This window comes from Thalassophryne amazonica, chromosome 9, assembly GCF_902500255.1.
Source record: "Thalassophryne amazonica chromosome 9, fThaAma1.1, whole genome shotgun sequence".
Classification (NCBI taxonomy): domain Eukaryota; kingdom Metazoa; phylum Chordata; class Actinopteri; order Batrachoidiformes; family Batrachoididae; genus Thalassophryne; species Thalassophryne amazonica.
In genome coordinates this window covers 69,054,603-69,081,848 of record NC_047111.1, presented here as the reverse complement: position 1 = coordinate 69,081,848, position 27,246 = coordinate 69,054,603, and the positions used below count along the sequence as shown (strand labels likewise).

General features: G+C 40.7%; 1 protein-coding gene across 1 annotated transcript in view; it reads right to left on the bottom strand.

Annotated features, from left to right (window-relative positions):
• The window catches only part of tiam1a (TIAM Rac1 associated GEF 1a), a 180,201-nt gene extending 153,158 nt beyond the window's left edge, over nt 1-27,043 (bottom strand). Inside the window, exon 1 of the mRNA XM_034178322.1 lies at nt 26,880-27,043. The gene's annotated coding sequence lies outside the window, so the exon portion shown is untranslated. The remainder of the gene's footprint in view (nt 1-26,879) is intronic.
• Between the last annotated feature and the right edge of the window lie 203 nt (nt 27,044-27,246).

The following is a 27,246-nucleotide window of genomic DNA, read 5'->3' as shown; positions in this document are numbered from 1 at the left end:
GCCACCGTGCTGCCCTACATCAAAATTACTTACATCAAAACTAAGATAAGACTTTATTGATCTCACAGTGGAGAAATTCATGTTACGTTAACTCTTAAAAAAAGACACAAGATGGGTGCAAGTAGAAGAAAATGTGCATCAAGCACCGTGTGCAAGGATAAGCAATAATAATAATACTTCACAGATTCTCACCAAATTTGCACCACAGATAGATATTAGGGCATGGAAGACTCCACTGAATTTGGGAGGTGATCCGGATCTGGATTGGCGGACATAAGAAATCTCTGATTGCTCTTGTTCAAATTTTATTGATCACGATTCATCCTGACATTATAAAATACATTCAATACTTACCAGACTGTACACAGTATTGTACAATACTACTTTTACCACTGATAACACCTGCTTTCAGGCCACATTTGGATTTTTTTTTTTTTTTTTGGCAAAAAAATCGGGCATCATAAATTGGCAAGGCTGGAAGAATTAATTATTGCGTGCAGAAGCCCTCATTTCAGCAGGTTAAATGACAAAAATGACTACGTACAATTTATTTTGCAATAAATGTTAATAAATCATCTCCTTCATTGTAGCTGCACAGACAATCCTCTCCCAGTGATGAGGCCAATCAGCTGAACATTCATGTGCTGATTTGTAGGCCCAAAAATGTGAGAGGCGGTAAAAGCAGTAGTGCTTAATTATCAAGAGGGAGTGGGACAAGATGTTGACGCTGCTCCAGATTCTAGTAACCGTAGAAACCCTGCAGGGCAGAAACAGCCTGAGGGGGGAACGGCTGGAAGCCTGAAAATAAGACAGAAGAAGATTACTGTGGAGACTGATTTTTTTTTTTTTTTTTTTTTTTTTTTTTTTTTTTTTTTTTTTTTTTTTTTTTTTTTTTTGGTGGGGGGGGGGGGTCAGGTTGTTTGATTCTGGCTTTGGTATTTTTTTTTTTTTTGAATTCTTATTTTTTATTGCATGTAGGCAATAATGCTCTTTTAGACAGGAGCAGTACACATTAATTAAGTAACAGCTATATATTACTTTGCCACAGTGGGATTTTATTAAATGGTTGACAAGTACGTGGTTTCTGTCTGTATATGAGAAACCATTCACTAGACGTCTGTCGTGCAGAGCTCCCAAAAACTCATGATGACAGCACAATGTAGAAAGACTGAGTCCTCTAATTTGGAAATCCACTTCCCCCAACGCCAGGAAAGAAAGAAGTCCTTTTTACTTTAGACCCATTTGTCACGTCTTCTGTAGCTGATGGGACCCATCGGAGTTCTCAAAGAAGACGTCAGATACAGCTTCTTAGGACAAATCATCAAAAATGTTAAAAAAAAATTCAGTATCATAAATGTGGAAAAAAAATCCCTTTTTATCATGTTTGATATAGCCCAGAAGAGAAGAAAAAAATAGCTGTGACTGCACATTTCGCTGTGAGTTAGCTTTACCATGTCACAACCAGTTCTAAAAAAGTGATTGTCACATTAGAGGACGTAAACTGGCATGTTAGGTGTGGGGTCAGATTTTATCTTAATTATGTGTGTGTGTGTGGGTGTGTGTGTGTGTGTGTGTGTGTGTGTGTGTGTGTGTGTGTGTGTGTGTGTGTGTGTGTGTGTGTGTGTGTGTGTGTGTGTCCAACATATTTTAATATGTTGGACATATGTGCTATATATATATATATATATATATACACTCAACAAAAATATAAATGCAACACTTTTGGTTTTGCTCCAATTTTATATGAGATGAACTAAAGATCTAATCCATCCCACCTCACAGGTGTGCCATATCAAGATGCTGATTAGACACCATGATTAGTGCACAGGTGTGCCTTAGACTGTCCACAATAAAAGGCCACTCTGAAAGGTGCAGTTTTGTTTTATTTGGGGGGGGATACCAGTCAGTATCTGGTGTGACCACCATTTGCCTCATGCAGTGCAACACATCTCCTTCGCATAGAGTTGATCAGGTTGTCAATTGTGGCCTGTGGAATGTTGGTCCACTCCTCTTCAATGGCTGTGCGAAGTTGCTGGATATTGGCAGGAACTGGTACACGCTGTCGTATACGCCGGTCCAGAACATCCCAAACATGCTCAATGGGTGACATGTCTGGTGAGTATGCCGGCCATTAAAGAACTGGGACATTTTCAGCTTCCAAGAATTGTGTACAGATCCTTCCAACATGGGGCCGTGCATTATCCTGCTGCAACATGAGGTGATGTTCTTGGATGTATGGCACAACAATGGGCCTCAGGATCTCGTCACGGTATCTCTGTGCATTCAAAATGCCATCAATAAAATGCACCTGTGTTCTTCGTCCATAACAGACGCCTGCCCATACCATAACCCCACCGCCACCATGGGCCACTCGATCCACAACATTGACATCAGAAAACCGCTCACCCACACAACGCCACACACGCCGTCTGCCATCTGCCCTGGACAGTGTGAACCAGGATTCATCCGTGAAGAGAACACCTCTCCAACGTGTCAAACACCAGCGAATGTGAGCATTTGCCCACTCAAGTCGGTTACGACGACGAACTGGAGTCAGGTCGAGACTCCGATGAGGACGACGAGCATGCAGATGAGCTTCCCTGAGATGGTTTCTGACAGTTTGTGCAGAAATTCTTTGGTTATGCAAACTGATTGTTTCAGCAGCTGTCCGAGTGGCTGGTCTCAGACGATCTTGGAGGTGAACATGCTGGATGTGGATGTCCTGGGCTGGTGTGGTTACACGTGGTCTGCGGTTGTGAGGCTGGTTGGATGTACTGCCAAATTCTCTGAAACGCCTTTGGAGACGGCTTATGGTAGAGAAATGAACATTCAATACACAAGCAACAGCAAATCTTGCGACATCTGTGGCATTGTGCTGTGTGATAAAACTGCACCTTTCAGAGTGGCCTTTTATTGTGGGCAGTCTAAGGCACACCTGTGCACTAATCATGGTGTCTAATCAGCATCTTGATATGGCACACCTGTGAGGTGGGATGGATTATCTCAGCAAAGGAGAAGTGCTCACTATCACAGATTTAGACTGGTTTGTGAACAATATTTGAGGGAAATGGTGATATTGTGTATGTGGAAAAAGTTTTAGATCTTTGAGTTCATCTCATACAAAATGGGAGCAAAACCAAAAGTGTTGCGTTTATATTTTTGTTGAGTGTATGTCAAAGTAGAGTCTGCAATGTGGTAGAACCGGAGATTCTACAAGTTGAATCTCTGATCAGAAAGTGGACTAGTAGAGTCTCCAATTGGAGAATCTACTGGCAGGGTCAGAGACTCTACCAGTAGAGACTCCATTTCCATCAAGCCATTTATTATCATGACGATGATATCTAGACATAGAATGACAGCAATACCTTACTGTGGAAATTAGAAAAATATCTGTCATATTAACTTCACATTAGAGCCACACCATGCTGAAGTGATCACTGTAAGAAAGTAAGAACTTGTAATAAACGGAAACTCTGCTAGTAGATTGTGCGATTGGGGACTATTCTAGTAGAGACTCCAGATTCTACTAGTAGACTCCAGACTCTACTTTGACATATATATATATATATATATGTGTGTGTGTGTGTGTGTGTGTTCTCCACTCAGACTGCAAAAGCCAATCACAGATTAGCCTTTCTGTCCATCATTTAACAGTATTTTGGCATGCTTGGCACCAGAAAGTTATGTTGGATCCAAAAGGATCCAAAAAGGCTAGGACCAAAAGTTATATTGGATCGGTTCCCACTGACCAATAGTGTTAGAGCTTACTGCCAACAGCTAGCCAATCAGAGCGAGGCATACGAAGGTCAGGAACTATCTGACAGACGCTGGTTGAAAAAATGGCAACAAACATGTCAACAACAGCAGAAAATCGTCTGCCAGCGAGGTTTGCTGAGTTCACAGAGGAGGAACTGGTGGAAATATTGAACTCCAAGGATGCCAAAAACACTAAGAAGGTAGACAAGCACGCTACTGACGTTTTAGAAGCATTCATCACATCAGAATCAATCATATGCTGTTCACAACAACATAAACTGATCTAATTTACTTGACTCTTTGTTGTTTGCTTACTTTGGGAGGGGGGTGGAGAACATAACAATTGATGGATGGCAAGTCGTCCATCATAGAGAAATATCATCCAATATTTCTCTATGTTGGACTCCTTACCATTCATTATTTGTGTGTGTGTATATATATATATATACGAGGGCTGTCAATAAAGTATAGGTCCTTTTTATTTTTTTCAAAAACTATATGGATTTCATTCATATGTTTTTACGTCAGACATGCTTGAACCCTCGTGCGCATGCGTGAGTTTTTCCATGCCTGTCGGTGACGTCATTCACCTGTGAGCACTCCTTGTGGGAGGAGTCGTCCAGCCCCTCGTCGGAATTCCTTTGTCTGAAAAGTTGCTGAGAGACTGGCGCTTTGTTTGATCAAAATTTTTTCTAAACCTGTGAGGCACATCGAAGTGGACATGGTTCGAAAAATTAAGCTGGTTTTCGGTGAAAATTTTAACAGCTGATGAGAGATTTTGAGGTGATACTGTCGCTTTAAGGACTTCCCACGGTGCGAGACGTCGCGCAGCGCTCTCAGGCACCGTCGTCAGCCTGTTTCAAGCTGAAAACCTCCACATTTCAGGCTCTATTGATCCAGGACGTCGTGAGAGAACAGAGAAGTTTCAGAAGAAGTCGGTTTCAGCATTTTATCTGGATATTCCACTGTTAAAGGAGATTTTTTTTAATGAAAGGGGAACTCCCCTTTAGCCAAGCTAGCGGGAACGTCTTTTCAAATGGGACCCAGGACTTTCATCCTGCTACACATCTCCCCACCATTTTTGACTTCGTCCCGAAGTCACAGGTGCATGTTAGCATACTCTGTGATCCACATCCTGTTCGTGACACCAGATTGAAGCAGCAGGACCTTCGTGGCCGGGACGACGGTGGGGATCGAACCCACGCGGCTCGCACAAAACACCGTTTCTCTACCAGGTCAGCCAAAGAGGAACTCCCCGTTAGCCAAGCTAGGGGGAACATCTTTTCAATTGAGACCCGGGACTTTCATCCCGCTACACATCTCCCCACCATTTTTGAGTTCGTCCCGAAGTCACAGGTGCATGTTAGCATACTCTGTGACCCACATCCTGTTCGTGATGCCAGATTGAAGCAGCAGGACCTTCGTGGCCGGGACAACGGTGGGGATCGAACCCACGTGGCTCGCACAAAACACCGTTTCTCTACCAGGTCAGCCAAAGGGGAACTCCCCGTTAGCCAAGCTAGCGGGAACGTCTTTTGTGCGAGCCGTGTGGGTTCGATCCCCACCGTCGTCCCGGCCACGAAGGTCTGCTGCTTCATTGTGATACTGTGACATGCTGTGTTTTTCTGCTAAAGCTTTTTAAGAATCCAAGATTGGGGATACCAATGTTTTATAACATTAAGTGTAATATGTTGGTTTGTTTTTGTGTATAATTCTTCACTGCAAAGAATAAAATCCAGTGTAAACATACAGAATTTTGTCACCAAATGCCAACTGTGAAAATTCATGTTGCTACTGACACAAACACACCTACTGACGTGCACGGAGACAAGCAAACAAACACAGCTGCAAAAATGCAGACAGGTATGAATGAAGCTAAATTGGTGGAAAAGACCTCCTTCCCCACTCGGAGCAGGCTGAACACACAGCAAAATGACAGGGTGGATGAGTGTGCTAGAGAAGGGGATGAGAGGGTTTTAGGGAAAATTGTACTGACTGAGGTGGGAGGTTGAGACCGGGATATGGGACCAGGGCAGTATAGAGAGCACAAAAAAAAGATGATGCTGTTGAAAGAGGTCTAAGAGGCTGTTAGAGTGGTGAGGAAGTGGTGTAATCAAGTGTTGGGCGACGCGTAGAGAGATGAATGATGTGTGCTGAGGTGGAAGGAGACAAGAGAGGGGAAGGTGGAGTAGTGCTGATGGATCCTGAAGGGGTGATTGTGATCGATGGTGTGACAGTACAAAGAACACCATACGTGAACAGGCAAAACTAGTTGTCATTGTAAAAATAGATGGACGGTTACTGAAGAGGCTATTGCTCATTGTATTATACAATCACTGTATTATGTGCTATTAAAAAATGGCAAAAGTCAATATTAATGCCACAGAGCAAGTTTTGGTCTTAAATTAAGATAGTCAATAGTCAATCAATTTATATAGTGCCAAATCACAACAAACAGTTGCCCCAAGGCGCTTTATATTGTAAGGCAAGGCCATACAATAATTACGTAAAAACCCCAACGGTCAAAACGACCCCCTGTGAGCAAGCACTTGGCGACAGTGGGAAGGAAAAACTCCCTTTTAACAGGAAGAAACCTCCAGCAGAACCAGGCTCAGCGAGGGGCAGTCTTCTGCTGGGACTGGTTGGGGCTGAGGGAGAGAACCAGGAAAAAGACATGCTGTGGAGGGGAGCAGAGATCAGTCACTAATGATTAAATGCAGAGTGGTGCATACAGAGCAAAAAGAGAAACACTCAGTGCATCATGGGAACCCCCCAGCAGTCTAAGTCTATAGCAGCATAACTAAGGGATGGTTCAGGGTCACCTGATCCAGCCCTAACTATAAGCTTTAGCAAAAAGGAAAGTTTTAAGCCTAATCTTAAAAGTAGAGAGGGTGTCTGTCTCCCTGATCTGAATTGGGAGCTGGTTCCACAGGAGAGGAGCCTGAAAGCTGAAGGCTCTGCCTCCCATTCTACTCTTACAAACCCTAGGAACTACAAGTAAGCCTGCAGTCTGAGAGCGAAGCGCTCTATTGGGGTGATATGTTACTATGAGGTCCCTAAGATAAGATGGGACCTGATTATTCGAAACATTATAAGTAAGAAGAAGAATTTTAAATTCTATTCTAGAATTAACAGGAAGCCAATGAAGAGAGGCCAATATGGGTGAGATATGCTCTCTCCTTCTAGTCCCCGTTAGTACTCTAGCTGCAGCATTTTGAATTAACTGAAGACTTTTCAGGGAACTTTTAGGACAACCTGATAATAATGAATTACAATAGTCCAGCTTAGAGGAAATAAATGCATGAATTAGTTTTTCAGCATCACTCTGAGACAAGACCTTTCTAATTTTAGAGATATTGCGTAAATGCAAAAAAGCAGTCCTACATATTTGTTTAATATGCGCTTTGAATGACATATCCTGATCAAAAATGACTCCAAGATTTCTCACAGTATTACTAGAGGTCAGGGTAATGCCATCCAGAGTAAGGATCTGGTTAGACACCATTTTTCTAAGATTTGTGGGGCCAAGTACAATAACTTCAGTTTTATCTGAGTTTAATCCTGCAGTTTAGCTAATTGGTGTGTGTCCTCTGGCTTCATGGATAGATAAAGCTGGGTATCATCTGCGTAACAATGAAAATTTAAGCAATGCCGTCTAATAATACTGCCTAAGGGAAGCACGTATAAAGTGAATAAAATTGGTCCTAGCACAGAACCTTGTGGAACTCCATAATTAACCTTAGTCTGTGAAGAAGATTCCCCATTTACATGAACAAATTGTAATCTATTAGATAAATATGATTCAAACCACCGCAGCGCAGTGCCTTTAATACCTATGGCATGCTCTAATCTCTGTAATAAAATTTTATGGTCAACAGTATCAAAAGCAGCACTGAGGTCTAACAGAACAAGCACAGAGATGAGTCCACTGTCTGAGGCCATAAGAAGATCATTTGTAACCTTCACTAATGCTGTTTCTGTACTATGATGAATTCTAAAACCTGACTGAAACTCTTCAAATAGACCATTCCTCTGCAGATGATCAGTTAGCTGTTTACAACTACCCTTTCAAGAATTTTTGAGAGAAAAGGAAGGTTGGAGATTGGCCTATAATTAGCTAAGATAGCTGGGTCAAGTGATGGCTTTTTAAGTAATGGTTTAATTACTGCCACCTTAAAAGCCTGTGGTACATAGCCAACTAATAAAGATAGATTGATCATATTTAAGATCGAAGCATTAAATAATGGTAGGGCTTCCTTGAGCAGCCTGGTAGGAGTGGGGTCTAATAGACATGTTGATGGTTTGGATGAAGTAACTAATGAAAATAACTCAGACAGAACAATCTGAGAGAAAGAGTCTAACCAAATACCGGCATCACTGAAAGCAGCCAAAGATAACGATACGTCTTTGGGATGGTTATGAGTAATTTTTTCTCTAATAGTTAAAATTTTATTAGCAAAGAAAGTCATGAAGTCATTACTAGTTAAAGTTAAAGGAATACTCGGCTCAATAGAGCTCTGACTCTGTCAGCCTGGCTACAGTGCTGAAAAGAAACCTGGGGTTGTTCTTATTTTCTTCAATTAGTGATGAGTAGTAAGATGTCCTAGCTTTACGGAGGGCTTTTTTATAGACCAACAGACTCTTTTTCCAGGCTAAGTGAAGATCTTCTAAATTAGTGAGACGCCATTTCCTCTCCAACTTACGGGTTATCTGCTTTAAGCTGCGAGTTTGTGAGTTATACCACAGAGTCAGGCACTTCTGATTTAAAGCTCTCTTTTTCAGAGGAGCTACAGCATCCAAAGTTGTCTTCAATGAGGATGTAAAACTATTGACGAGATACTCTATCTCACTTACAGAGTTAGGTAGCTACTCTGCACTGTGTTGGTATATGGCATTAGAGAACATAAAGAAGGAATCATATCCTTAAACCTAGTTACAGCGCTTTCTGAAAGACTTCTAGTGTAATGAAACTTATTCCTCACTGCTGGGTAGTCCATCAGAGTAAATGTAAATGTTATTAAGAAATGATCAGACAGAAGGGAGTTTTCAGGGAATACTGTTAAGTCTTCAATTTCCATACCATAAGTCAGAACAAGATCTAAGATATGATTAAAGTGACTCATTTACATTTTGAGCAAAGCCAATTGAGTCTAATAATAGATTAAATGCAGTGTTGAGGCTGTCATTCTCAGCATCTGTGTGGATGTTAAAATCGCCCACTATAATTATTTTATCTGAGCTAAGCACTAAGTCAGACAAAAGGTCTGAAAATTCACAGAGAAACTCACAGTAACGACCAGGTGGACGATAGATAATAACAAATAAAACTGGTTTTTGGGACTTCCAATTTGGATGGACAAGACTAAGAGTCAAGCTTTCAAATGAATTAAAGGTCTGTCTGGGTTTTTGATTAATTAATAAGCTGGAATGAAGATTGCTGCTAATCCTCCACCTCGGCCCGTGCTACGAGCATTCTGGCAGTTAGTGTGACTCGGGGGTGTTGACTCATTTAAACTAACATATTCATCCTGCTGTAACCAGGTTTCTGTAAGGCAGAATAAATCAATATGTTGATCAATTATTATATCATTTACTAACAGGGACTTAGAAGAGAGAGACCTAATGTTTAATAGACCACATTTAACTGTTTTAGTCTGTGGTGCAGTTGAAGGTGCTATATTATTTTTTCTTTTTGAATTTTTATGCTTAAATAGATTTTTACTGGTTGTTGGTGGTCTGGGAGCAGGCACCGTCTCTACGGGGATGGGGTAATGAGGGGATGGCAGGGGGAGAGAAGCTGCAGAGAGGTGTGTAAGACTACAACTCTGCTTCCTGGTCCCAACCCTGGATAGTCACGGTTTGGAGGATTTAAGAAAATTGGACAGATTTGTAGAAATGAGAGCTGCTCCATCCAAAGTGGGATGGATGCCGTCTCTCCTAACAAGACCAGGTTTTCCCCAGAAGCTTTGCCAATTATCTATGAAGCCCACCTCATTTTTTTGGACACCACTCAGACAGCCAGCAATTCAAGGAGAACATGCGGCTAAACATGTCACTCCCGGTCTGATTGGGGAGGGGCCCAGAGAAAACTACAGAGTCCGACATTGTTTTTGCAAAGTTACACACCGATTCAATGTTAATTTTAGTGACCTCCGATTGGCGTAACCGGGTGTCATTACTGCCGACGTGAATTACAATCTCACCAAATTTACGCTTAGCCTTAGCCAGCAGTTTCAAATTTCCTTCAATGTCGCCTGCTCTGGCCCCCAGAAGACAATTGACTATGGTTGCTGGTGTCGCTAACTTCACATTTCTCAAAACAGAGTCGCCAATAACCAGAGTTTGATCCTCGGCGGGTGTGTCGTCGAGTGGGGAAAAACAGTTAGAAATGTGAACGGGTTGGCGGTGTACACGGGGCTTCTATTTAGAACTACGCTTCCTCCTCACAGTCACCCAGTCGGCCTGCTTTCCCGGCTGCTCGGGATCTGCCAGAGGGAAACTAACGGCGGCTATGCTACCTTGGTCCGCACCGACTACAGGGGCCTGGCTAGCTGTAGAATTTTCCACGGTGCGGAGCCGAGTCTCCAATTCACCCAGCCTGGCCTCCAAAGCTACGAATAAGCTACACTTATTACAAGTACCATTACTGCTAAAGGAGGCCGAGGAATAACTAAACATTTCACACCCAGAGCAGAAAAGTGCAGGAGAGACAGGAGAAGCCGCCATGCTAAACTGGCTAAGAGCTAGTAGCTGCGCTAAGCTAGCGGATTCCTAAAAACACACAAAGTGAATAATGTGTAAATAATTTAGAGGTGATTCAGCAGAGGGAGTGCTTTAGTTAAGGCACGTGAAGATTACACTGTGAAACAAATCCTTATCTAGGCAACTAGATCAATCTAACTGCGCAGATTAAACAGCTAACAGATACAGCAAAACACCGCTGCGCTCCGGAACAGGAAGTGATACAATACCGCAGTGAGAGCCAACCACCAGTAGAGGCAAGCAAGATAAGATCAATCAGTGAACAATGTATATATATATAATTATATTTATTTTATTTAATTTATATTTATATAAATTATATATATATATATATATATATATATATATATATATATATATATATATATATATATATATATATATATATATATATATATAATAAGTCAAATTTATATGAAATAACTGGAAGACATTTGCACAAGATGTACAATAATATTGCACATAACTCTGAATAACTCTGTTCATTATGTATTCACGGGGAGGAATTATACGTATATAGTCTGATTGCCACAGGTAGAAAAGGTGGCACAGGTGGAATATTATGGTGCAGCTCGGTGGTCATAGTCTTTGGCTGAAGATGCTTTGACAGGATGTCAGTGTGGCATGCAGGGGGTGGGCGGTGTTGTCCAGGATGCTGAGCAGTTTCCTCAACATCCTCCTGTCTGACACCACCACCACAGACTCCAGCTCAACCCCTAGGACAGAGCCAGCTCTCCTGATGAGCTTGTTGAGTCTATTTGTGTCAGCTGCCTTCAGGCTGCTGCCTCAGCACACTACAGTGTAGCAGATGACGCTGGAGACCACCGACTGATAAAACATATGCAACATATTTCTGCAGACATTCAAAGATCTGAGCATCCTGAGTAAGTACATAGGTGTTACAGAGTGACTCCAAGTTTCTATTTCATGTAATTGGTCGGCTTTTCTGAAAAAGGCCAGAAACATCTTCTTTTTTTTTCCTTTTTTTTTTACTCTAAATGTACATTTTTACAAAAATGAGCAGTACCATCTTTTTGAACTTTGATGCTGATGAAGTGGCTTCTTACTGTACTGTAATATATCGAAGACCAGAGGACAGATCTGTCTTAAATTACTCAGAAAACCCAAGTTCATATTTGATCCAGTTGAATATTTCCAAAAATAAAAATAAAAACTGATAAAAAATGGCTGCTGTGATGGCTAACCCTGATAAAAGTGCACTTTGCTCCATCTCACTAACCACTGTGACTACACAGCTAATTTTAAATTGGAAATTCAAAATTAGCCTCCCTCCCCCAGCGGTGGACTGGACACCTACATGGACTCTCGTCAGTTGTTGTGCTGTGTTCTGTATTGTAAACCTTTTGGTAGAATGGCCCCAGCAGAGGATCACCCCTTTGAGTCTGGTTTGCTTGAGGTTTCTTCCTCAATATCATCACAGGGAGTTTTTCCTTACCACTGTCACTTGTGTGTTTGTTCTAGGGGTTGGTAAGGTTAGACCTTACTTGTGTGAAGTGCCATGAGGCAGCTTTATTGTGATTTGGCACTATATAAACTAGATTAATTAAATTAAATTAATTAAATTACTCAGTGACCCCAAACCTGTATTTGTTCCAGTTGTATGATTTTTAGTGAAAACTGCTGGAGATTTCGCTCTTGGCTTTTCTTTCAAGTGAAATGACCAGATCAGGACTAGCAGCTTATGCTGGTGCCACATATCACCACATCCACCTTCTCTTGTAAGTGCCCTTGGTCCTGGATGGCAACTACCCAGGCAAACAACCAATTTATCCCCAATTGTGTGAAGTTGCCATCTATCAGTCATAGCTCAGTGAAATGTGGGCAAAGCACCAGGATCCAAAAGATCTGGACCTTCATTCTCATAGAAATGTATAAGCATCACCGAAGAGCTATGTTCAATTACTTCATGACTTCAAAAGTTCTTCCCAGTCAATTCTCAACCTCAAAAATTGAGGACCCAGTGACATGAATGTTACAACAATGATAACTGAAGTTCTAGACAAGTTTGATGCTTTTACCACACGCACTTCTGATGGTTGGAGTCCAGGATGTCACTGAAAGCCTGGAGCTTAGTATATTATCCATGACAACTGCAAACTCAGACACTTTGACTCATCACTCAGCTTCTCAGGTGCTACAATCAGATAATCAACTGATTATGCAATGAACACAGTATCATCTGTCAAGATAGAGTCAGTAAACCTTTTGTCACAAATAAGAACACACCTGGATTGCTGAACTCCAAAACCTTAACCAACAATCAGTCTGTGCAATCAGTGAAGAGAGTAGGAGCTAGAACAATGGGTAGAATTCAGGCTCTGTTGTCCAGTTGGAGGTCCCTGAATTCTCAGAATGTCCTCGAAGAGTAGCCTAGTCAAACAAATAAAGCACTTTGAGCAAACTGATATACGTAGCAAAGAAGCACTGTCCACAGATCAATGGTTGACTACTTGGACGTGAAGCCAGACTGCCCTGGTCACTGAGCGGCAAGTAATGAAGAACGAATCCTGTGCAGAAAGACTCTTGCAAGTACCTTTCTTGTAATAATCCAACAGAGAGCAGTAGGATTAGCTCTAATACCTGGAGAAGCTGGAGAACCTTATCTCACACAGTGATTCACTAACAAGTCAGCAATTCAATAACTTTACCACACATACATGGGATAAAACCTAACAGAATATCAAGAATCACCTGAATACTTAACCTTATGGTGATGTAATGCCGTGAAGGAGAAACAGTTTTGTATATTGACAATAATTTGACCTAAAATTCCAGATAAAAATACAATCTAATAACCTAACCAGAGATACCTTGTTGTGTGCTACTTGAATAAGTTACCATGTTATAATGTGATTACATCAACAGAAAGGAAGAGATTTTTTTTTTCATGTGCAAAGAATTAAATAAAAATAAGGCATAAATGTGTATATGTGCTTTGCATAATCTGTTTTCCATATGAGCATTTGAAGAGAGTTAATTAAAACAAACAGCAACACTGTGACCACTTTATGAATTAGTAAGTCTTAGAAGGATTTGCAGAATCTTTGCTGTGTTGAAAACTAATTCTTACCGGGGAGCAGCGCAGTTGATAAGCTGCAGCTTGACTCCAGGAGGACGGTTTGGGGGGTGAGACTGGAGAGTGCATCGGGGTAGAAGGGAGGACAGGAAGCAGAAGGAAATGAAAGATTAAGGGAGGACAAAGAGAAGAGACATAAAGGGGGAACACAAACTAGGCCCGTGTAAAACTGACAGGGCAGAGGAAGCAGGTTACGTAAAGAAAGAGAACAGGAACAAACGAAAGATGCCTTGAGGTGGAGGGAGACAGTGGGAGGTGAAGGGGGAAGTTATTCATCCCGGCACCTGAGTCAACAACAAGACTTACAAACAAAGTACCCCCTTTAAGAAGACGCAGAAGACAATGTACTGCAGTGAGGGTTGGGGGTATGAAATGTCAAGAAAGAATGTGACACATGAAGTGGGCCTGTCGAGAGCACGGACAGCTGATCGACGCAATGCTCTCATCAGCTGTTGGTATAAGTTAAATAAGTCTGACTTTATTAAACTTGGTATAAGTAAACATACGTAAGAGAGAAAATGCGTAAAAACACATTAGTTCCATCATTATTTCTCTGGATTGGCTGATGCTGTCAAGAGCCATGAGAACAATCAAACTATACACATGAAAGCTCAAGTGGTTCAGGTCAAACCCAGGATAGAGCTTTTCTTACCACGTTGTGTCCAAGTTTTTATTTACATTAGTTCTTCTGGTTGGACACAACATATCTAAACCAATGTTAAATGGATCACAAAGATGAGAAATATGTAAAAATAGTCACTAAAATCTTCTTGTAATATGATCCTGTCTGTGAGGTTGCTTCATTAGTTCCCCCGAGTGCAGTGTCTCTCCTAAACTCCATAAATACGGCGGCTTTACCACCATGGTGTAATAGACTGACAAACAGTCTGACTGGTGGACAAAATCTTTGAATGTATTCGGAGTTGCACCAGTTTGACTAAGTATCAAATAAAGAAATATTATATTGGGTAGAGTGAGCTGCATGTAAATACTGGAAGTATTTTGGTAGCCGTTGAGGAAGCAGATAAACTAAATTGCAGTACCCTCTTCATTTCCTCCTCTGCAGTGTATAGCTTGTTACTGGAGCCCATTAAATATGCCACTGGGTATTGCGAAGACTTTGTGTCCGTCTGTCTGTCTGTGCTCAGCACAGGTCCAGTCCTATTACTGCCAGAGTCTTCAAATTCACAGGGAACATTCTTGGGACACAGACTATGGACAGGTTCAAAGGTGGCTAACCTTAACATATTTTAAGAGGTTAAAAACTCACATTCTGTTTCATTCTGTTTGTTTTTTTTTTGAGTGGCAGGGTGAAAGCCACTCAGAGTGGAGCGGCACCGTGACGTCAGTGGCAGGTCTCTGTAAAACTGCTACATTTATGTACAGAATATATGAAAAACATATAACATGTTTTTCATATATTCTGTAAAAGCTAGCAAGAAAGAAATACTTCTAAAACTGAAAACGCAGTTTTTGGAACCTAATAACACCTCTCATATGATTTACAAGACATTTCGCAGACGTTAGCGTGGTGACATCACAGGCTAACTGCAAACCATTTCATTTGTGTGTAAATATGAGGTCTTTGTCATATATTATGTAAAAGCTAGCAAGAAATAAACACTTCTAAAACTGAAAACACTGTTTGTGTAACCTCATAACATCTCTGGAGCGATTTACAAGACATTTTGCAGATGTCAGCGTGCACGCTAACTTCTGCTAACTTCTGCTCTTGTCAAAAGCTCATAAACATTTATATTGTTTATGACTGATTGATTGACTGATTGAGAGGCTTTATTGAACAGGTACAAATTGTAAGTAACACAATAGGATCTTAATAATGAATGTAAATCACAATAAATGTATAATTTTATATACTTTGCATTGGAATACCAATTAAACAACTGCAAATTTTAAAGAAGACAATGCTCATATGGCCGAGAGTATTTTAGCATTGCGTTATATTTTTGTCTTTACGGTTGTTGATGCACCATAAATGATACAGCTTTTGTTTGTGTCCTATGGCATTTAGGACCTCGGCACCAAAGCATCATGAGAACATTCATCTCATAGATTTGTGACTTCCTGAACTTTTTGTCTGTTGTTTTCATTGCGTGGGTGCTCACTACTGCCACCTGCTGTTTGTTAGAATATTACAACATGGAATGTGCCAATCTTTTCAGTCTGTTGAAGTGTGAACGCTACAAATGCTGGCCCCAAACAAAATGGCGCACAATGTTTAAGAGCATGTTAGGATCAAAATACTAAAGTGCCATTGGTAACTTGATATACTAGTAAAAACCTGCCTACAGCTGGCGTGTGTGTGCGTATATGTTGCAGTTATAGTAAGATGGGTATGACCTCTTAGTGGTGTTCAACACAAAGCAACATAAACTACGCGTGTGTTCACATGCATAGGTCACGGTGTGTCATCCCTTCAGTGGCTGTGATGGGATCTAGGTCAATGGCTCTGTTTCCTGGGAGTCGAGCACTTATATAGATTCGAGCCGAGGTTTTTGTTTGGACTCTGAGTGGTGACGGTGAATAGGGCTGTTCAATCTCGGTGCATTAGTGACCTGTATAAGCTACACGCCACTCACTGACATCTGAGAGCTGGCCTAAGGGGCGACGACAAAGGCAATCTGACCACACACATAGACATTCATGGGTGTAAAAGCTAACACACCACAGGACGATAACAAAAGCACACAGTTTAATAGAAACCTTACGTTTTACTCGCTAAAGGGTTGTTTTTTTTATTAGCAAAGAAAAAGAAACCTATATAGCACTGAAGCCTTTATCCATGCCTTTGTACTTGCACTTATGCACATACAAACAAACACATGGACAGCTTTTTCAGAACGTCTTGCTTCACTTCCAGGTCAACAAGCAGGAGCATGACGTACAGGTATCTGATGAGAACATAGTCACTTTATGTAACCGTTGAAGAGAAAGCAGAGAGCAGGAGAGACAATAACTAGCCTGGTACCCATGCGTTAATTACTGTCAGAATTTTTGCTTTAATTACAGGCATGAGCTTTGACTAAAGAAAAACATTTACCACAGATAAAAGTAGGGTGCAAAAATCTCCAAGCAGAAAGCAGAAAGAGCCATCGCATAGATCACTGAAGGCGGTTTTTGCACACTTGCAATAATCCAGCACTTATACCCTTATTCATCCTTTCACACATGTGCAAAAAAATATATTTCCACTCTGTGTTATACTCAAGTCTTTAAAGTTGCAATGAAATGTGCAGAGATTCTTTAGTTCTTGGGATTTGACAAATAGAACAACATTTTCCACTGATTTGACATGGCTGGACACCAAAAGTGAGCCGGAGATACAGGGAATGAATAACGCACCTTGTTATATAATAATGGAATAGATTAAGCAGCGAGAAGAAGTTGGGCTACCAATATGTACACCTAAGTACAATTCCCAGTCATACTACCTGTCTGCGTCCTTAAACAAGAAACTTCATCTGCATTGTTCCAGTGCACCCAGCTGTAAATTGGCACCAACCTTGACTGTGAAAGTAACCTGTGATGGAGTGGCACCCTGTCCAGTGGGAGGAGTAGACTCTCATCTACTTAATGCTAAGGAATCTGGGGATAAATACCCTCCTGATGGGCCTGTATCTCACAGGTTCATGACATCAACAAGGCATTATCAACCACAGAATTGCTGGTCACTGGAGGGTTCTTCTTTTTCAGACTTTTGATTGCAGAGATGGTTGTTTGTGAACAGCCGAGTACAGGGGTGGGCAATCATGTGCCATGAAGGGCAAAAATACTGCTCGTTTTCCATTTCTACCAGTCACCTCAGCAGGTGATTTCATTAATGATCAGGTGTTTATGTTCATGGGAAGAAGCTCATCAGCAAACCCACCTGCTGAGGTGATTGGTTGCAAGGGAAACCTGCACTGTCTTGGTCCCCATTGCCCACCCCTAGCCTAGTAGAGCAGCAGCTTGCAAAATACTCACACCCAGCTGTTTTGCAGCTCTGATGGTTCATGTTCTGGTGTTACTTTTCTGATCTCTGATCTCTGTTTTTTTTTTTTTTTTTTTCTGCTCCATGTTATTATTTTCCTTGTGCTTTTATTTTGAAGGTCTTCCTCCTAGTGCATACCACCAGCTTTATTTCTTGAGCACTTGAATTTCCAGGTTCAAAGTACATTCATTTCCCAAATAATTGACTAATGCTGCATTCAATTTTACTCAGAATAACCTCCAGGTTTGACAACTGCAACTGCACACCCATTCAAGTCAAAGTCTCAAGTCGACAACTGAGACAGGATCTATGAAAGCTGAGGTCGTCAATCAAGACGTTGTGTGGAGGTGCACACATTGAGCAGTAAATACGTTACCTTTACGTTAATTTTGACAATTTATACAGTAAATGTATCTGTTGAGTCCTGACTTCAGTTGTGGAACTTGTTCTCAGTACGGCGGTGTGTTGAAATTCTGTGACAATCCCCCTCAAATATGGTGAATGAAAATTTCACAGAAAAGACCGGTGTCCTTTTCCCAAGCAAATGCACTGGAACACATTTAGAATGGACATCAGAAATACAGAATTGGAATCGATGCCTTCCAATGTGCAATTAGCATAACAAACCCTTCACTCCAGTGCCAGAGTGTTTCAGTGTATACCAGCTTTCTCGCGTTCATTCCCAGTGTTTTGATCTGCAGTTATCAAACTCCGTTGCCTTCCTGTTTCTTCTGAATTCAACCTTCAAAGGGTCTAGCCCCTGAATTGGGACACCTGCCATTAATTAAATAAAACTAAGGAAAACAAATTTTAACGCACATTTTTTTAAATATGTCAGTGACAAAAAAGTAAGAGCTTGAATAATGCATTGTCTATTTCACTTTAATACTAGTTTCCTTTTAATAAGATTTTAGACCTATTTCTAATCCCAAACTTTTATTCACACTTTCACAATGTGTTTCCAACACAACCATCCCATATTCAATTCATCCTTTTTTAACAATAATTTTATTATGTCCACCAAGAACATAATAAAATCATCAGCATATATTTATTGATTTGTCTGTCTTTCTGTTTGTTAGCAGGATTACGTCAAAACTACTGCACAGATTTTGACGAAATTTCACCACAGATAGATATTAGGCCATGGAAGACTCCAATAAATTTTGGAGGTGATCTGGATCCGGATAAGGATTCTGCAATCAAGTTTCAAATTATATAGGCTTTGAAGGATTACTTTTAGCAGGATTACATCAAAACTACTGCATGGAGTTTGACAAAATTTTCACCACAGATACATATTAGGCCATGGAAGACTCCATTAAATTTTGGAGGTGATCCGGATCTGAATTCTGGATCAAGATTTCATTTAACCTAAGCTTTGAAGGATTACCTAAAAGCTACTCCATGGATTCTCACCAAATTTGCACCACAGATAGATACACAGTAAATTTAGCAGAGTAAGATTTACTCTGCTGGGATGACGTTTGGTCCCAGTCCAAATACTGTGTACCGGACCCCGTTTACTGCTTGTAAACTGTCTATACTTACAGAGCTTGTTGTCTGAGTCCTGCATTTGCGTCCAGCCGAACCTGTCATCCGGACCAGATAAATCAACTTTATGACAGTGTAAAATCAACTCTTATTGGAGTAGAAACACTTGATTTGACAAAATGGTACAGCTGATTTCACTCTATAATAGCGTGTATTTTATTCTATTTAGACTGGGACCAAATGTTATCCCGGCAGAGTAGATTTTACTCAACAAAATTTACTGTGTATTAAGACATGGAAGACTTCACTGAATTTTTGAGGTGACCCGGATCTGGATCTGGATTCTGGATCAAGTTTCATTTTATTGGCTTTTAAGTATTGCATCAAAACTACTTCATGGATTCTCACCAAATTTGCACCAGAGATATATATCAGGGCATGGAAGACTCCACAGAATTTTGGAGGTGATCTGGATGCGGATTGGTGGACATCAGAAATTTCTGATTGCTTTTGTTATTTTTTAATTCTCTGGCATCCCTTTATTTAAATAGAAATATTTGAAGCTCTAACCAGAAACAGACATCAACTGTAGATGTTTACACACACACACACACACACACACACACAGAGCTGATGTGTGGGCTGGAACGCAACAATGATTAGAGATAATGGGTAGACATGACAGGGATGATGCTGCTGTCACATCAAAAAGAGGAAGGAAAGAGGGATGAAGGAGAGAGCAGCAGAGACAGATCAGGAAGGAAGAAACTCCCCAATTCATCAGCAGACAAAGAGACAAAAGGCAGAAAATGAATGAGGACACATGCACTCACTCATGTCTGCTCTGAGACACGCCTCCCCCGTCTGTGTACCCTTCTCAAATTAGAGGCATCCCTCTCTGTCTCTCCTCCTCCATTGACATCCTGTTCTTCTCATCAGTGGGTCGAGGTGTCTCACAAACAATATTCTTCACCTGACGAAGCGCAGTTTCCGTTTAAAAACTCCTGCTCAACCAGACGAGTGACATTACAAATATACACGCATGGCAAACACGTCAGCGCAACATGCTCGCACGGACTCATTCAGCTGGGTGTTGTACACATACAAAATGTGCTTCCAAAGGCCTCAGTGAGAAGCCAAAACCATACTGGGAATGCACGCACACACAGACACACACACATAAAAATCCTAACGTGCTGCAAAGGGATTCCCACTGCATACAAACACAACACAACCACGTCACTTTTAACACACTCACTCAGTGGAAACAAATGCAAAAAAAAGCATCTTGGTGTCTCTACTCCCCCACCCCCCCTCAGCTGTCATTTTTGCTTTGGCTGTCCCCAAAACTGACTGCAGTAATATCTGTCAGATACTGAGCTGCAACACACAAAGGCAGAGAATTGGAAGAGACTCAGAGTGACTGAGAACGAAGAGGCGCAGACTCGCATGCAAACTTCAAAAAATGCTTGCATGTGCAGAGACGGGCACACGAGGCTCCTTAAGCCCCAAATTTGCTTAACAGCAGAAATAAGTGCACCAGTGTGAAAGTGGGATAAGTGTTAGCAAAGTAAGAATGAAAATACACAATGAGCAAGGCAGAGACATCTCTCCCAAATGGGTGAACATAAGATGATGACAGTTAGAAAGACCACGCTAACTCGAGCGCTGTTACAGCCTATGGTTGCAGACTCCACTTCAGTGCTACTGCTATTAGATACAGGTGATCACTGAATGTTGGACAGAATTGAAAATCTCTGATATTTCTGGTCAAGTATTCTCATGGTAACTCGATCACATTGTGTTTTTTACAACACTATGTTTAAATTTACCACAGTGAAATAGGGGATACATCAGGGTTTGGTTGTAGGCCCGTTGTTATTCTCACTTTATGTAGATTATATATAGATGATGATCCACAGATGTATATGTCTGCTGTTGTGGCAAATGTGTTTCCTTTTGCAAAGTTAGATGCCTGCTTGCTGCAATGAAAGTGTCTGAACTCAGGGAAGACAGAGCTGTCCCTGTTACTGTCCCTGTTAAACAAATACATCTGCATTCACTCACTTCTGCTGGCTCTGTGCCAGAGTGTACACCGTGGCCTGTGACTACCTTTCAACCAGTTTTCCCTCAAAATCAAGTGAATGTGTCCTTGGATGTCCTTGTATGACCCTCAATCATTCCACTACATTTGGTCCAGATCAGATCAAAACTCTTTGAAGTATTTTGTTCATGCATGGATGAATGGAAGGACCGTTGGATGGGCAGATGTATAGGATAAAAAAAATACCCCTACGTGCACTACTGCTGTTTGTGGGTATAATAAAGTTGTTATGAATTTATTTATTATTATTGATGCTTGGAGTGCTTTATGGGCTTTACAAGCTATCAAAGTATAAGTGTGATTCAGAAAGTTGGCTTTATAATATTTACCTTTTATAAAAGTCTATGAGTAGACAAGTGTACAACACAGTCTCAAGGCAGTTCGTGATGGCGTCAGAAAAACTGATGTAATCAATTGGATCATGATAGCCTCACGAAACGTAGTAGATTTCCATGAGGGTATCGCAATCTAATTTCATGATGGTATTACGAGCTAATAGATCACGAACTGTCTTAAGGTTAGACAGCCATTTATGGGGACGCACTTGTGGGGTCAAAAAGTATGATTTATTTGATAAAAACGACCAGGTTTTTGGTTAAGGTTACAGTTAGGTTATTGTAAGGCCCTTTGGTAAAGTTCAACGCATGCCTGTAAGCGAATCAACATAAGACCATAGTTTTAATGATCTCTAGATAAATACATGTGCACCAAAGACAATGCACAGTGTGTCCGTCCTTTAAGTGAGCTGATTTAAGAGCAGTGTATCAATCACTATGTGCACAAACACACATATACACAGTGCTTACTTAAAGACCCCATCCCCTGCTCCGTGCACACATACACTATCTTACTATATACACACAGAGCACATAGTTGCATGCATGCACATGTTTGTCCTGTACACACACACACACAAACACCTACATGAGGACCCACACATTAGCCTCAATGAGCCACATGTAATATTGTAAAAGGTAATAGCTTCCCTGTCTTTTCACTGCCTCAGGCTTCAGCAAAATCCTTCAGAAATATCTCGAAATTTTGATAGATGAGCATGCATAGACACAGACACACACACACACATGCACCAGTTTCTATCTGACACTGTAAATCCTTTCACGGATCACTTCCTCATGCCAGTCACTGAAGCAGCGACTTGTAGCAAGAAAGATAACAAGAGCGAGCAAGAGAGAGAGTTAGAGTTACAGTTCTTATTGCAAGAGTAAAAGTACCTCACAAGCTAACAAATAGCATTTTGGTTGTCACATTAAATTACTACGAATTATTTATAAGCATATACAGTGCATCCGTAAAGTATTCACAGCACTTTACTTATTCCACATTTTTCACTGGCCACTCTAACATACAGGCCTGATTGGTGGATTGCTGCAGAGATGGTTGTCCCTCTGGAAGGTTCTCCTCTACACAGAGGAATGGAGATCTGGCAGAGTGACCATCGGGTTCTTGTTCACCTCCCTGACTAAGGCTCTTCTCCCCCGATGCTCAGTTTAGACAGGCGGCCAGCTCTAGAAAGAGTCCTGGTGGATCTGAACCGCTTCCATTTACAGGTGATGGAGGTCACTGTGCTCATTGGGACCTTCAAAGCAGCAGAAATCTTTCTGTACACTTCAATAGATTGGTGCCTCCAGATAATCCTGTCTCAGAGGTCTACAGATGATTCCTTTGACTCCATGCTTGGTTTGTGCTCTGACATGCACTGTCAATTGTGGGACGTTATATGTAGACAGGATGTGCCTTTCCAACTCAAGTCCAATCAACTGAATTTACTCCAGGTGGACTCCAATTAAGCTGTAGAAACATCTCAATGATGATCAGTGGAAACAGGATGCACCTGAGCTCAATTTTGAACTTTATGGCAAAGGCTTTGAATACTTACATACATGTGATTTCTTAGTTTTTTAATTTTTTTAAATAAATTGGCAAAAATCGTTAAAAAAAAAAGCTTTTTCACATTGTCATTATGGGGTATTGTGTGTAGAATTTTAAAGAAAAAAAATTTATTTCATCTATTTTGGAAAAAGGCTGTAACGTAAAAAATGTGGAAAAAGTGAAGCGCTGTGAATACTTTCCAGCTGCACTGCACAATTTGCTATAATTAAAACAAACAATTAAATGCCAATTAAAACATTTCTATCACTCTGTGAAACACCTGAATATAAATGACTGCTAATTTACTTTTACAATAGACAACTTAATCACAGTTAGCTGTTCTGTAGTGGGTAACCCTTCTTACTCCTGCCAAGGATTTAATGGTTTCGGCCCTGTTTGTGTGTCTCATGGCTGTCAGCAGGGTATCTCCAAAAGATACACATTTCAGTCACATTTGGTGTAGACATAGGCTTTCGTCATGGAAGAATTAATAAAATTTTGAACCAGATGCAAACCGAGAATAATTTTTAACTATTTTTAGATGTTTCCCTTTGATTTCCATGTTATTTATATGATAATGAAACAGTGTCCGCCCACCCTGCACTTTGACTCACTTAAGGACAGATAAACAAAAGATTGTTGGACTTTGAAGCAACTATGAACTCTCCGAGGCTCCTCCAGCTTGGTTTATTAGTTTATGAAAACTATTGTCGGCACGCATCAACAGGAATTTAACAATCCTGTGAAAAAAATTGTAGCGCAGGATAGTATCTTGTCTAAGTTGGTTAGTCAAACAAAGAATTGATCTCAAGATCTTGACATAGAATCCAGAAAATAATTTTAAAGTCAGAGACTCAAAAGCACATCTTGAAATGCTTTTAAAATATCATTACTCTGCCTCATTGGAAAATGCAAGGGTATGTACAGTATTCTATGCCAGACTCAGTTTTTCAAGGTGTTTTCTGAGAATTAGTATTATTAACTCTTTAAACCCCAGAAAGTACCAACAGATTTGAAAGGTGTGTTTTCTTTTAGTGAAAAAGTAGCCAAAATTACACCCTTAATCACATATCCAGCACCTAAATTGCATTGGGATTTCCTTGAACTAACTAACCATTTGCACCCAAAAGTATCTGTCAGGAAAAAATAACCAAATCTATAGTAAAAATGGTGATATTTCATCAATATTAATTTATCTATGATATCTATATCTCATTTAAAATTTCAACAAAATGTAACAATTTGTTTTACAGGATTCTGTTATTAAAATAAAAATCAGCCCCACAAAAGGAGCCTTGAATACCAGGTTTTGTGAGAAAAATTCAGCAAATCTCTGACTTATTTGTGAGTTCTACCTACTTCCAGACATGATTATGCTGTTTTCATAGAGAGGCAAGACTTACAGGTATGGTGAAAAAATGTGTGCCCCTCAGGGCTATCATACGGTTATTCAAACATGCAAACAAGTATGTCCTGTTGTCTCACTGCAATTGTATTTCAACAATGGACCCACGTTATTCTTGTTTTGCTCCTCAAACTGCATCAAGAGAGATTATATCTTAATGAAAAGAGCAGCCAAATCAAACAATTCTGTGTATTTAATAATTCCACCTCCTTCTACCCCTCAGACTAGCAGAGCTCTCAAGTTGAGATACGCTCAAGGAATAATTTTCCGCCAAATCTTGTCTTGCAGGTCATAGCAGTGGAATATCATACATTAGTGTGAGAGCATGACAGCATATTGAGTCTCACGCCGAGTGCGTGAGACCTGACAGGACTGTTTTAAAGCGTGAGTCTCACTCCGAATGAGTGAGACTTGAGAGCTCTGGACTAGCCTCCATGACATTGACTGGTGGTTCATATATGCTGCAGAAGAAATCCTGATTCTGTTTGGGTTTTTTTTTTAAACTCTTTTACAATCTCTGTATTCACTTTCTCCCTTCATAGGAAAATTGCTGAGGGTCTTTCGGGCATTTACCCAGGCAAAAAATCCTTGGAGTAGGTCATCAATCCTTGGAGTAAGTTACCAGTTTTACATCACGTGAAGTAAGCGATGTTCTCCACCTGTGGAGAACAATTCTTTGTTTGACAAATCAACTTAAACAAGATACTATTATTTGCCACAATTTTTCCACAGGATTGTTACAGTAAACATCACCTGGGAAGAACAATCTGATTGACATGATCTGAGGAGATTTTCAGCATTTTCAAATAAAAGGATTTTCTTGGGGGGAAAAAAACAAGATTTGGTCTCGAATTGGGGTTATAACTGGTGTTATCTCATATTTGGAGCAGTATGGAATAACTAAGTTCAAAGGAGGCCCACCAGGCTGGTGCTTATCCATGGATACCGTAGCATGAAGCATATGAGAGTCAATGATTCCTACAAGATGTGGCGATAGTCCATCTTAGGTCACTTTTCCAACCAAGGCTGGTACCAATTTACAGCTGGGAGGAACAAAGCAGATGAAGTGTCTTGTCCAAAGACAGACAGGTGGCATGACTGGGAATTGAACCCAGGTCTACATATTGGCAGCTCAACTTCTATCCCACAGAGCCTCCTGTTCAATTCTAGGCTACCACTAACATTCTCACCTTGCTTCAGGAAAATATGTTCCTTCATTTTTGCTTGGTTTGGTGAATTCCAACAAACAGCCTAACACAGTCTAACTGCAAAAATCAAGTATTTCTTGCATTAAAAGCTGTATTTTTATGTTTGATTGCAATATGTTCCTTCAAAGAACACAAAGGACAGTTTTTTTGCTCAAGCAAAATTCTTTGTAAAACATACAAAAAATAATACACAAAAATTCGTACATGGCGGATTTTCCACCTGGGAAAAAAACAGACATTGGTCATATTATTTATTTTCTAAATCTGACCCTGACCATAACCCTAATGCACATTTCAGAAAGTTAAATACATATTAATGCATGAAATATGGCACTTAACTTTTTCTGTGCTGTCATATGAAATGTGCCATCAGAATATGTTGCACAGGAGAAACGCAGCACTGAATTAGAACAGCCGAGTGTGCTTGCCCTTTGACCTCCCTTAAATTCTTTACCATCAAAATGCCAAAGAATGACCCTCAACCTGCACAGCTAAGACCAACAATGCACATATCTACCTGATACTTTTCATTAATAAGGAAAGTTATTCTGTTTTTGCACCACTTTTCTGCACCACTATTCTGCACCACTTTCTATGTGCATGTCCTGATTTGAATGTCTGCTCTTGCATCCCTCTCTTTGTCTATCTACTCCTTCCTCTCCTAATATCTTCACATGCAAATTGGCCTAATGTCTTTATCAGACACAAGCGTGCGATTGCTTCTTGCTCCTATTCACCTCTGACAAAATCTGAGATCCAGCCTGTACTTTCATCATCTCATCCACATCCCCTGTAGCTCTATAATAAGCTTTAGATTAACCAAAACTAATCTCACAACTATTTTTTATGTCTCCACTTTCGCTTTTTGTTGCATTCTAAAAAAAAAAAAAAAAGAAAAAAGTTCACTGGCAACGTCCCAGTGAGATCATTAATGATTGAACCCCTTTCAACAACACAACACGTGATGGCTTATATTTGAGAGAGAACAAGAGGAATAAACCCTGTTGTGTGATGGACAATGAAAAACAAGAAGACGTGTAAGAAAAGATAAATGCTGGGAAGGGAATCAGTATAAACAATCAGATCTTTAATGTATAAGTAGTCACACACACACACATACACACATACACACACACACACACACACACAAAGTAATGAATAGCTCTCTTTACCTTTGCTCCCAGTGCGTCTTGTGAGTGGAACAGTAAATTCCCTGTGGTTCAGCCACAGTGGGCATGTGTGGACTTAAACAGGGGAATCCATGCAGCATCAGCTCTGTGCACATACACACACGTGCTCACACACACATTACGGCACACACATGCTGCCTGTGGCAAGCTGCAGAGCAGACTGAACACTGAGGGTGTGTGAGTGTGCAGTGCCTCAGTGTGAGCCCGCCCTCACACACCCACCCTGTACTCCTTTCTCATCTCTCATCTCTCTCTCTCTCTCTCTCTCTCTCTCTCTCTCTCTCTCTCAAATTTTGCCTTCAGCCAGTTTCTCAGTCAACCACCAGCACCAGTGTTGCGTCTGTGACTC